Raw genomic sequence first — 12,897 nt, forward strand, 5'->3', positions numbered from 1 at the left:
ACACAATGCTTTACTCTAATGTTATTAATAATTTGTATTTTGAACCTGTTACTAAGATATTTAAATTGGCTTTTATTTACTTGTTTGTTTTCTTTTATATGTGTATGTGAAACACTTTTTATCAAAATTAAAATCAAATATAAAAAAAAGCCATTTTACTCATGTTTTCTAATTATGTAAAGTATTTTTGTGGATATTGTATAGACCATTATGTGTTAGAAATTATTCTGATAATAATATAACAATAATGTAAATATCAATTGATTGATATATAAAACACCATATAAGGGGGGCCAAACGAAAACCTGTCCTAGAGCAGCAAAGAGGCTAGTGTTGTCATTGTGTTAGTGGCTAGTGGTATTATAACATGTAAAATAAATATATATATCAAATGGTAGAAGTTCTAACATCCATTGTTCCTCACACCAGCCTCACAGTAAATAGTCAGTCACCAGATTATCTGGATACTATTTGGACCGTAACACCGTTAAGATCACCTCCACCATAAAACAATGAACTTTAAACGTGAGCAGCTTCATACGAGCTAAAACATCCACACACTGAATGAAAACAGGAGCAGAAAACTGCTGAAATAAATCCTAAACAGTCCTATTGTGTGAGGAGACCTGGTCCAGGACCTGTGGAGGAAAACCACTACACCAGTGGACTTCAGTTCTTGTTCTAATTTACTGTAAATATCCAAATATCTCACAAATAGAACAAGATTTAGTTGGTTTTTCTGTATTTATGTTTTGGTTTTAAGTCAGTAAAACAAAATAACCACTGTTTATTTGTTATTTTGATTAAGTTTTAAAACGTAATAACCACAGAATGAAGGGTACACAGATAACAACTGTCTTTGACCGGTTTTTATGAATATTCATAAACTACTATCTAACTGCTCCCTGGGTGTCTGTAGTTAGCAGCCCACTGCTACCCCTCTGGGATAATGGGTCAAAATACAGAGAAGAATTTCACTATGGTGATCAATAAAGTTACATTATTTTATTTATTATTGATCAGTTGATTATCCAGATGTGTCGCTGGTTTGGCTGGTCCTGAGCTCTACGTCTGGTGTCAGCAGTGAAAGTGTGGAGATGTTATCTCTGTGTGGCTACCGTTAGCTGGAGGTTAGCTGTGGGCTACATGGTGCTGTGGTGTGATGGACGTCTGATGGTGGCTCAGAGTGGGAGTTGTTGTGGTAGAATGTTCTCCTGTGCATCAGGACTTAAGGCCTGTCTGAGGGAATGGGTGAGGAAGCTCCTGTTACGGTCCGGTGTGGGTGTGGACCCAAATGCAGAGAGAGAAGGAGGCAGGATCTAAGCATAACGTTCCTGGAACCAGTCCATGTCTTTATTCTCCAAAACAAAACAAAACTTAAATCCAAAAGGGCAGGAGGAACAAAGACCAGACGCAGCAGGACACGATGAGGGCCGACAGCATACACACACATTAACAATGATCCCACAATCATACTGTGACCAAGCACTCAGTTAAATAGTGGAGGAGGCTTGATTGGGAATGGACCACACCTGGGTGAAAACATGAGGGAGCTAATCAGTCACCAACCAAGCATACAGATATCACTGTGGGGTGGAGCCACAAACAGGAACACCTGAAACACAGACAAGAGTTAAACACAAGACTAGACTCAAACCAAATAAACAATGACACAGAATAACTTAAAGAGAACCCCAAATGATAAATAATTAACAGAACATGATTCATACACATGACTTATTTACCTGTGATGTACCATGGTGATAATTGATAGTGAAACTCTTGCTTGTTTGAAAGTAGCAACAGTAGAACTATATTTGTGTGTAAATATTACTCATGTTAATGTGTATTAATAGTAGGCTAGGCTAACGTTGCATTGCTATTCCATTTCAATACTTATATTATGAAGCTATAGACTGGTCATATTATATGGCATATGTTCAGGTTCTAATGTCATGTAGACTACACAACAATTAGGCTACATTAAAACAATCTGGTCTGTTTTAACAGCACATCAGCCCTTGTCCTTAATATCAGCTAATGTATAAAGTCATCTAGTATTGTTTTGTCCTTGTTATCTCTAGCATCTGTCCAGGTTAGCAGTAGTTTTAATTTAGAGTTCAGTAAAACTTACTTTGTCAAAACAAGCACAGTTGTAGCTATAGTGTGTTAATATATGTACATGTTTGATCATTAAAAATAGGCTACATTATTATTAGTCTATGAGTTTTTATTACATACAATGGTTAGATCATTTCACAGACAGTTTTCATTTCATGTCTATTGTGACCTTTCTCATTGTTTTGGATAAACAGAGTCCATGATTTATTCACTACATTGTAAGACAATGATTTGGATGAAAGTATAACCTACATTCTGCAGCTCCATCACAACTGTAGATACAAAATGATGGTTGGACACCTGAATACACAAGGCATACACATACAAAGTAAGTATTATTAGTATTTAACCTAAATTGTTCTGGGATTATTCATCAATAAATTGGTATTTGTCCTACTTGCTGATTTATTAAGATGTCAAAAAGAAGCTTCTTTACTGACAGTCATTCTAGATTTTTGGCTATTTGTGAATTTTCTTCCAGGTTTGGGAATGATTAACAGTTTAGATATTCTTTATCTGTGTTTATTGTATACATATTCATACCTTGTCCTTTCTGACTCATACACTAACATTTACAACACATGAAAGCAGGTTTATGGTCCTTGATTAATATCTGGTCAGTATGGGGTTTGAACCCATGACCTTGGCATTATTAGCACCACGCTCTGACCAGCTGAGCTAACTGGCCTATGAAGCTGCAAAAATGTGTGAGTTAAAACGCTAACGGTTCTAAACATCTAGAAAGTTGGCAGGTGAAAATTCAGCAGTACTCATCCCTTAGCTTAAAGCTGCAGTATGTTTTTTTTTTTTTTTTTTTAAAGTTATTTGGTCAAAAGTCCATAATCATCTTTGAGCATATTGTAATCCAAAGTGTTCTGAGTAGACAGTGAATCTCTTCTCCTTCTCCAGGCTCTGAAAATGAAGTTGATCAATACAGAATGGATGTCAGCCAATCAGAGTTCTTTCTAACAATGGGGCCATCCAATGAGCTGTTTTAAGCATTACTATTAGCTGCTCGAACGTTGACACTTTTTATATCAATGGTTCAAAATGGAAGAACAACTGTGTGGTTTATATAGAGACATTGATGAAGCCTTGGAACATTTTTTCTGTATTTGCCCAGAAACTAAAAGGTTTATGTGTGACTCACTAAAAATAAACAATATTAATACTTTTGAATGATAATCTTTGTAAAATGCCTAGTCAGCTGATTGAGGCTGTGTGTGTCAGACACTTTCTGTATCCACGGACCAATCAGATCATTCATTCATTCATTATACACTTTCATTATACACTGTGGTGACGCTGACAGCCTCAGCAGGAACATACAGCAGTTGTGCTGCTATACACAAAGTGTGGGGGTCCTTTCTCACCCCTGTCACAGGAGCGTGCACGTAGCCAGGCTGAAATCACCTGGGTTAAGAGAGTGAGTTGATATCTCAGTTCATAGTGCAGCTGCTCTCTGACAGAGAATGTTTGGTTAGGTGAAACCCGCTAACAGAGATAAATCCAGGATATACGTATCCAGCTTTGTAGTACAGGCCCACAGAGCTACACATCTTTAAACCACAGATGATCACTTCATCTTCATAATAAACATCTTTAGAGGAACAAATGTTTACACAAATAATGTGTAGTAGAAGTGGTGTTTGTGTGTCTTTTTCCAACACATGTGATTTTGTGACACAGAATCAGTGTGAACGCGTCCCTGGGGCGTTTGTGTGTAAAGTGTGTGTGTGTGTGTGTTTTCTCGCCCTGCAGCATCTGTGGCTTCAATCCTGAACTTTAATGCATTTTTAGTTCATTTTATTAAACATTTTTCCACTTTCAAGACACTTACAACTCCTTTCCACCACTTTTGCATCTAATGTCACATATGTTGACCAATTATTGTCACTTTTATCCTTTTTCATCGCATTTCATGATTATTTTTGCCAATTTAACCACATACATCATTTGTCATGCCCATTTTTTGACAGTTTAAACTAATTGTTCCAATATTGACACTTTGAAAATACTTTTTCTGTCCGTTTTTGTCCATTTGCAACTTTTAACCAATTTCTGTGGTTTTGAAAAATCCCATTTCACAACTTTTTCCACTATTTTTGGTCATTTTTATTTCTGATTAAAACAAGGATTTACATCTTTAAGATGACTATATACTATGGCCCAAATAATAGTAAACATCCTGCATAACAGTGAATATTATTCAGATAAATAAATACATGTGTTTATCACATGTATTTATTTATGTACCTTCATTTTGCTGACTTCATGGATGGGGCCCCTAAATGCTCTGTCTCTCTCTCTCACGCACACGCACACGCACACACACACACACACACACACACACACACACACACACACACACACACACACACACACACACAGGCTTGGGGAGTAATGGATTACTAGTAACAGCGTTATGTAATCTGGATACAAAAATAATGTAACTATAATCTGTTACAGTACATTTAAAAACATGTAATCAGATTACCAGTATTTTTATTAAAAATGGGGATTACTTAGTGGGATTACTTCTTCAAAGCAAACAGAATATACACCAGGCAACAGATACACAGAGTGCACACACACATTGTGACACTTCGTAGCACTTCACCATAAACGTGAAACCAATACTGCCTGCCTAGCTGTTTACCATCATGACTCAGGAGTTTTCACTGCATGAAAATTGCTGAGTCACTGTTTGCTGTGACCACACCAAATAAAACATGGAAAGGTAAATTACAAAGATGAATCCAAAGTTAACTTCTGACACAAACTCTCTACACCATAGACTGTAAACACACATCTCCACTACGCATCCTCAAGTTGCCTTCACTGACTGCCAACGCTGTAGGAATTAGGAACATCTACAACGGACACATCCAACAAACAGCAGAGCTGTTACAATATAAAGCTATTATGCTAACAGCTAACTTATATGATATTGTGCAGTAACATAACAGCTGTATATGTGTTTGTTGTGTCTATCACTGCATGATGCAGAATAACTGCATTTGTTTCTCTAGGAAATAATTTTCAACAAATTGAATTAAAGTCACTTCCTGTACATTACATGAAAGACATGCTGACACAGCAAACATAACTAATAATTAACTATGGAGCATGTTATTACGTAAAACATCTACTTTATGGCACTTTTTTTCCTGCAATTTTTTATTTAATTTAAAAACAGAATCAGGAAAACAGAAAAACCAGAAACAGGAAAAAATAAAAACCAAATACAAAAAAAATGGTTTATTTCTGATTGTTTTTTAAATCAAAATAACAATGGTAACACATTATATCATTTTGTTTGTTTGTCTTTTTTACAAAGTGCAGTTGATTCTATATCTATAGCATAAAAAATCTATGACTGCAGGTGACAGATAGAACACATTTTTGTGGAGGTACGTCTTTTAAATTAACGCATGCCTCGAGATGCGTTCAAAGTCCCTGGGAAACCCAGAAATTTGTAAAATATCACCACACAGCCCTGACACCAGGTGAAAACAAAAGAGGACATGTCTAAAACCAGACGTATGGTCACCATACATGTCATCATTATTTAATAATGAATAGAAAAAATAAAAATGCAGTGTTATGGTTTGGTCACTTGGGGGAGATTTATAAAGTTTTATTGTTATTAATATATGGACTTTTGGTATTGTTTACCATATTTGCATTGAAAAAGGAACCTTGGGATGAAATATTAATTAGAACAAATTTTCAAATTAATATCAAAAGAATATTAATTCACTGGAACACATCTGTAACCTTTACACACCCAGAAACACAATATATTATGACTGTAAATATCATGTCTGCTTTTAAAAACTGTATATTACAATAGTTAGCATATTAGCACACACTTAGCTATAATAGAGCTTTTCATCTGTAAACCCTTCTTAGAAACCAATGATCACACAATGTGTTGCCTGTTATCTCACGCTACGAGGTGACTATTGTTGGAATTGTCCCTGTATAAATAAAGTTTCATGGAATTAATATGTGACCTTTGACAAATAAACAGTGGTTGCAAATATCAAACTACTTCTGTGTAACTCTATTGTAGTCCAGTCATCACATTTATAAACTATCTTAGTCATCTAGGATCTGTGCACCCTCAGAAAATCAGCTGCTCACATTATTTTGACCTGAAATCATCTGATTTTCCACCGTTTGTAATTCTTCTCCAGTCTGCATTGACTCCTCCCACCAGAGCATCATGTTTAAGGGAAGAAGAAAATGAAAATGGATGATTTATTATTCATTTTATTTATGAGTAAAAAATGCAGCTATATTCTGAAAATGAAAAATTATTTCTGTTAATGGATTTTAAATTGAATTATGGTACAGATATACTTCCATACAGTTGACGTAGCGTTCTTATTCTCTATTACAAGTTCACAGAGAAGCTGCAGTGTTTGCAACTGTCGTCACCTAAAAAAGACAAACAAACTAAACAATAAATTATGTTACCATTGTTATTTTGATTATTGAAATTTTGAAACCAATCAGAAATACACCGTTTTTATCTGTATTTGGTTTTTACGTTTTCCTGTTTCTGGAAATCATTGGTTGAAAAATAGGTGAATGTCAAGCAGCATTTTGTCAGGTCTGTTGTGTTTGTTTTTGTTTGCAATGCCTTTGAATAAGTTGTTTTGTGCCTGACTTGGCTAGCTACTGTCACGGCAAATTTACGGTTGACCTCATTTGGAGACATGATTTATTGCTCTGTTGAAGAATGGAGTCCAGTCTGAGCATTGATGATTTTATAAAAATTTTTTTATTCTAGACTAAGTAAAAAAGGGTACAAAGATAGACAAAATTTGGTGACCGCCCCGGCCAGGCGATCCAGAAGAGAGTGGGGGCAAGACAAATCTGACACATCATGTATATCCCTCCACAGTTCCCCCTCCCTCCTCCCCCTCCCCAGGAGATAAGGACAGGACAGAGGGAGGAGGGAAGGACAGTTCCTTCTTTGGTCAAAACAATTCCCTGGTATCTGGTTGTCATAGGTGTGTGCAGAGGGTGCCTATCCGTCTGCCCTTGTGAGATTGCTTTGGGAGAATATCATGTGCTTTGGAAAGGGTGGTTTTGACCCTAGAGTTTGAGTTTTGGCCTTCAGCTGTGTTGCTAACATGATTCAGCTGTTCTAAAGTGTAAAGAGTAATGGAGTCATCATGTATTAAAACATGACAAATTGTACACATGAATATACATTTGACGATATGATGATGAATATAAAAATGGCCATAACACTACGCCACAAGTTTTCCCTCAGTGTCCTTAGGTCTCACATGTTAGATGGACCTTGAACTGAGACATGTTTGAATACTTTACATTGTAGTGTTGCACAAATGTTTGATCATTTTGTTTTTGCCTTCTTCACGTGACAAATCACAGCACTTTATACAGCAGCATATTATGTGTTTTGTTCATTGCTGTTTGTTTTGCTTTAAAAAAAAGTCTTAAATTGTCTTAAATTTGACATAAAAAGTGTGCAGCAACCACTGTTTCTGGTGTACGGTTCATACTGTTAATAAATGTTGATGGTACTCATACTCCTGGTTGTGATTCTGATAAGATGTTTATTCTAAGAACAAAAACTGGTTTTAAGGTTTTGGTTTTAGTTTTAATATATATTTATGTTTATTTCAAGATGAGTCAACTTGTATCAAGAAACAGCTTAATCATTTTTCACTTATGCTGAGTCATTTTTTACTTAGATTAGTTGTTTTCTTCTTGTTCCGAAGCTTTAATTTGCATAAATTAAAAAAGCATAAAAAATTTTAACAAGAATTATTTGTTTATATTCAGTATATTTCACTTGTTATTGTGTTGTAGGAAGTTTGATTTCAAGTCTTTTAATCTATTAATCATCCATTTCTGCTTATTTTAACCCTTTAGAATACTTATCTTGCTAACCACGACATTAATTCTAATTAAATTCAGTACATCTACACGTCTGCTATATGTTGTCACCACTAAAATGTAGTATTTTTTTTCTAGATCATCACCAACTCAGGTTGTTCCAGGCTGATTAAAACCATCCCATCTGAGCTGAGACATGAACTGATCCATTTATTCACACATTAGTTCTTCTAATGTCTTTAAACACTTTTATTGATACACACAGACCTGGTCAGAGCAGGTTACACTCCCAGTTAGGATCATGGAGAATAACATTTGCTCAGTATCTCAGTATCTAGTTTAGACTTTTTTTAGACCTGTGTCCTGGGTATGATGGGTTTACGAGGTGAACAGTACTCAGCCATGTTGGGAAGTCCAGAAATCACACAGCATCTCACCCAATCATACTCACTCTGGTTCATGTCAGAAAATACCACAGACCAAGTATTTGTAGTGTAGTCATAGAACTCAACAATTCTGTTTCGTCTTCTACAAGAGACAACAAAGATCTTCTTGTTCATCACTGCAATGTCAAAGTAACTGTTTCTGTGGACCATTTCAGGGACATCGTACCAGGTGTTGGTTACTGGGTTATAAGCCTCAGCAGAACTCAGATCTATGAATCTATCTCTGCCTCCAACTGCAAAAATGTGGCCCATATATGCAACGACTCCAAGTTTATACCGATGTGTTCCCATAGGAGTGATCAGTGTCCACTGGTTGGTGTCTGGGTTGTAATACTCAGCAGTATTCAGTACTCTATTATTCATTCCTCCACATATGTAAATCTTGTTGTTCAGTGTGGTGCAGCTGGCGTAGCTCCTTCCGAAATTCATTGATGCAATGAACGTCCACTGGTTGATGTTGGGCTGGTAGCGTTCAGCAGTTCTGTGTGAGATAACATCATCATCCCTGCAGCCTCCCATAGCGTAGATGTATCCCTTTAGCTCAGTAACACTCATTAAGGCCCGTGACTCCTGCATTGGTGACATCTCCTGCCAAGTGTGTGTGACTAGGTTATACCTCCACACTCTGTTAGAGGCGTTGATCCGTCTTAAACCACCACCCACAATGTAGAAGCATCTACCAAGGAAGACAGTGCTGTAGAGGAATAAGTGAGTCATGGGATTCTCCAGACTAGGATGAGTGTGAACTGTGATCCAGCTGTTAGTTCTGTAGTCAAAGGCCTCTATGGTCTTTGAATAGAATCTAAACATCAGTAAGACTGCGTTTGGCAAGCGACGGCAAAACAAGGTGTTGTTGATCCCAGACTCAGAGCAGAGTAACGAAGGTTGAGACATGACTTTAAGGGTATCAGAGACCAAGAGGTGGGACTCAGGGTTTGTTTTTACCACATCATTGTTAAGCACATTGTCTGTGATGTAACTTTTGTCCATCAGCCCCAGTCGTACCTTTGGTAACAGAGTAGAAATGGCTCCCTGTCGTTCCTCAGGCATGTGGTTTATCCATCTTAAAACACTTTGATAAACTGTGATCTCCTGGGTCACAGTAAGGTCATCCTGACCCAGGATATCAGCCAGCTCCTGCTCCGCAAGCTGCAAAAAACTCTTCACAGAGTGAAACCTCCTCAAAATTCTCACAGATAAAGTGAAAGGCCTCATACTTCAGTTGAGACAAAATGGGAATATTCCAGACTTTAGTAAACTGCCACATCCCAATGCATTTTTCTGGACAGAGATGATCCTTCAGAGCTTCAAAGCATGTTTGTTCCAGACTCTTTACATTGAACTGATGCACTTCCATCATTAGATCAAAAATATAACTGTTGTCAGAGTGACAGAGATAAAGTAAATTCACTGAGTCCAAGGAGTTTGTGGGTTATTGTGTCTCTCTCAGAAGGGTTTCCCTCATTAAAGAATACTCAAGGTGCTGCTGAGTCCTTTGATGTGTGACCAGCTCCTGATGAAGTCATCAGCAGAGTGTGTGATGATGTCACAGTGAAATTCACACTGACATTCCTTCTGCTAGCTCCTGATTGGTGGATGGCATGACAGGTTCTGCGTTCTTTGATATCTGTGTGTGTGTGTGGGTGGGTGGAGGTGTCTCAGCTATCAATCAATCTTTTATTTGTATAGCGGCAAATCATAACCAATGGTATCTCAAGACACTTTACAGTAGAGCAGTCTTAAGGACGGACTCTTCATTTTATGGATACACACATATGCATATATACGTATATACACATACATATGTATCCCACACCCAACATGAATTCATCATGGCGGCAAGGAAAACCTTCTGTTTAGCAGCAGGAACCTTGTGTGGATCCCATTCCTATGATGAACAGCCATCCACGTTATGCTGTGTTGGGTGTGTGCAGAGGAAAGGGTGGAGACAGAGTTGTTGAGACTCTGTAACTCCACACTGAGGATCCCACGGACCTGCAAGACAAAAGCCAGAAGGAGTACAGGAGCAAACACACAAGGGAAGAAGCAGACATAGAGGGAGTGTTTGAGAGAGGAATGGGACCCTCTCTGGTCCCTCTCTAACCTAAATGACCTCTCTCTTAACGCCCTCTCCAACCTCTCTCCAACCGAGCATGCCAGACCCCCCCACCGGCAGTCTATGCCTATTGCATCTTAACTATGAGCTATGAGCTGGTTCCTAACTAAAAGCTTTACCAAAGATGAATGTTTTGAGCCTAACCTTAAAGGTAGAGAGGGTGTCTGCCCCCCGAACCGTGGTTGGTAGATGGTTCCAGAGAAGTGGGGCCTGATAACTGAAAGCTCTTCCTCCTATACTACTTCTAGAGACAAATGGAACAACGAGTAGTCCAGCATTTTGAGAGCGTAGTGTTCTGGGGGGATTGTATGGCACTACAAGCTCCTTGAGATAGACTGGTGCCTGTCCATTTAGGGCTTTATAAGTGAGAAGAAGAATCTTGAATTCTATTCTATATTTTATGGGAAGCCAATGCAGAGAGGCTAGTACAGGAGTAATGTGATCTTTAACCTAAATTGTTCTGGGATTATTCATCAATAAATTGGTATTTGTCCTACTTGCTGATTTATTAAGATGTCAAAAAGAAGCTTCTTTACTGACAGTCATTCTAGATTTTTGGCTATTTGTGAATTTTCTTCCTGGTTTAGGAATGATTAACAGTTTAGATATTCTTTATCTGTGTTTATTGTATACATATTCATACCTTGTCCTTTCTGACTCATACATTAACATTTACAACACATGAAAGCAGGTTTATGGTCCTTGATTAATCTTATTAATCTGGTCAGTATGGGGTTTGAACCCATGACTTTGGCGTAATTAGCACCACGCTCTGACCAGCTGAGCTAACTGGCCTATGAAGCTTCAAAAATGTGTAAAAATATGATTGAGTTAAAACGATCATGGTTCTAAACATCTAGAAAGTTGGCAGGTGAAAATTCAGCAGTACTTATCCCTTCGCTTAAAGCTGCAGTATGTTTCTTTTTTTTAATGTTATTTGGTCAAAAATCCATAATCATCGTTGAGCATATTGTAATATTGTAAAGTGTTCTGAGTAGACAGTGAATCTCTTCTCCTTCTCCAGGCTCTGAAAATGAAGTTTATCAATACAGGATAGATGTCAGCCAATCAGAGGTCTTTCTACCAACACAGCAATCTTATGAGCTGTTTTAAGCATTACTATTGGCTGCTGGAGCTGCTCGTCAAAAGTCAACGTGTGTTCTTGATCTGAGAGTAGAGAAAGTCCCATGGCTTTATATTCCAGCAGAAATCTCTAACGTGACTTTTGTCAAATAAAGACTGAGGTGGAGAAGCCACAGAATAAAGGCACAAACATGTTCATGAGGAACAGAGTCACAGAGGTTCCTCTGACTCTGTGTGTGGTGGACTTCACTTGATCTGCTTTCAGTCCGTGCACAGTCTGCCCTGAGTCAGAGAGAGAGTGATAACAAACGAGATAAATAGCTTGTAAAACTAAGAGAAACATTATCCAAGGTGCAGACAGAGAACAGACACATTTCATCTGCAGTGTGGAGTGTGTCTGCTCTGATCAGCTGCTTGTGTGTGAGGATCACTCACACTCTCACACACACACACACACACACACACACACACACTCACACAAGGCCTTATAGCTCAGAGGTTAGAGCACTGGTCTTGTAAACCAGGGGTTGTGAGTTCAATTCTCACTGAGGCATTCACTCACTATTACCTACAGGGGGTGTGGCTAATGGTTTTGTTGACACCCTTTAACTGCTCTAGGATTGGTTTGAATGGAAAGCGTTCCTGGTTTATGAAGTCTACAGAGGACCAGGGAAGTGAGCTGAAGCGTCTCCATGGTAACTCCCAGCTGTGACAGCAGGGGGCGTGGTCTCCTTCAGTCCCTGCTGCACATATCTGTGTGTATATTTAACATTTAGATATAAATTTAACATTTAGATATAAGAATAAGCATTTAGATTTTCCATTTATATATAAGATTTAACATTTAGATATAATATGCAACATTTAAATTTAGATTTAACATTTAGATATAATATATACCATTTAGATTTAGATTTCAATATTTAGATTTAATGCTTTTTTACCTCTATATATGTGGTTACATGTTGTGTTAAATGTAGGAAAATGTGCTAAATATGAGAATAGTGAGATAAATAATGAAAATGTGTTAGCTACAACTTTTATACTAAATTTTTACACTTGACACCCCATAGATGTGGTTAGTTGTGTTTATATTTGGTTACATTCACCAGATCACCATAGTTACAGTCCAGGAACAGTTCAGTTTAATGACCATGTTTTCTGTTATTATCAGTATGTGTATGTGTTACAAAATGATAAACATGTCTTAAACATTAAATGTTTGACCCAAAAAAACTCCTAAAGTGATTA

The 12,897-nt window shown here is 37.5% G+C and overlaps 1 non-coding gene across 1 annotated transcript; it reads left to right on the forward strand.

The window, feature by feature from the left end:
- Positions 1–12,127: 12,127 nt before the first annotated feature.
- On the forward strand, positions 12,128–12,200 carry trnat-ugu (transfer RNA threonine (anticodon UGU)). Its single transcript has one exon. It is a non-coding gene; the product is annotated as a tRNA-Thr (tRNA).
- The last annotated feature ends 697 nt before the right edge of the window (positions 12,201–12,897 follow it).

Source organism: Gouania willdenowi, unplaced genomic scaffold, assembly GCF_900634775.1.
Source record: "Gouania willdenowi unplaced genomic scaffold, fGouWil2.1 scaffold_313_arrow_ctg1, whole genome shotgun sequence".
NCBI lineage: Eukaryota > Metazoa > Chordata > Actinopteri > Blenniiformes > Gobiesocidae > Gouania > Gouania willdenowi.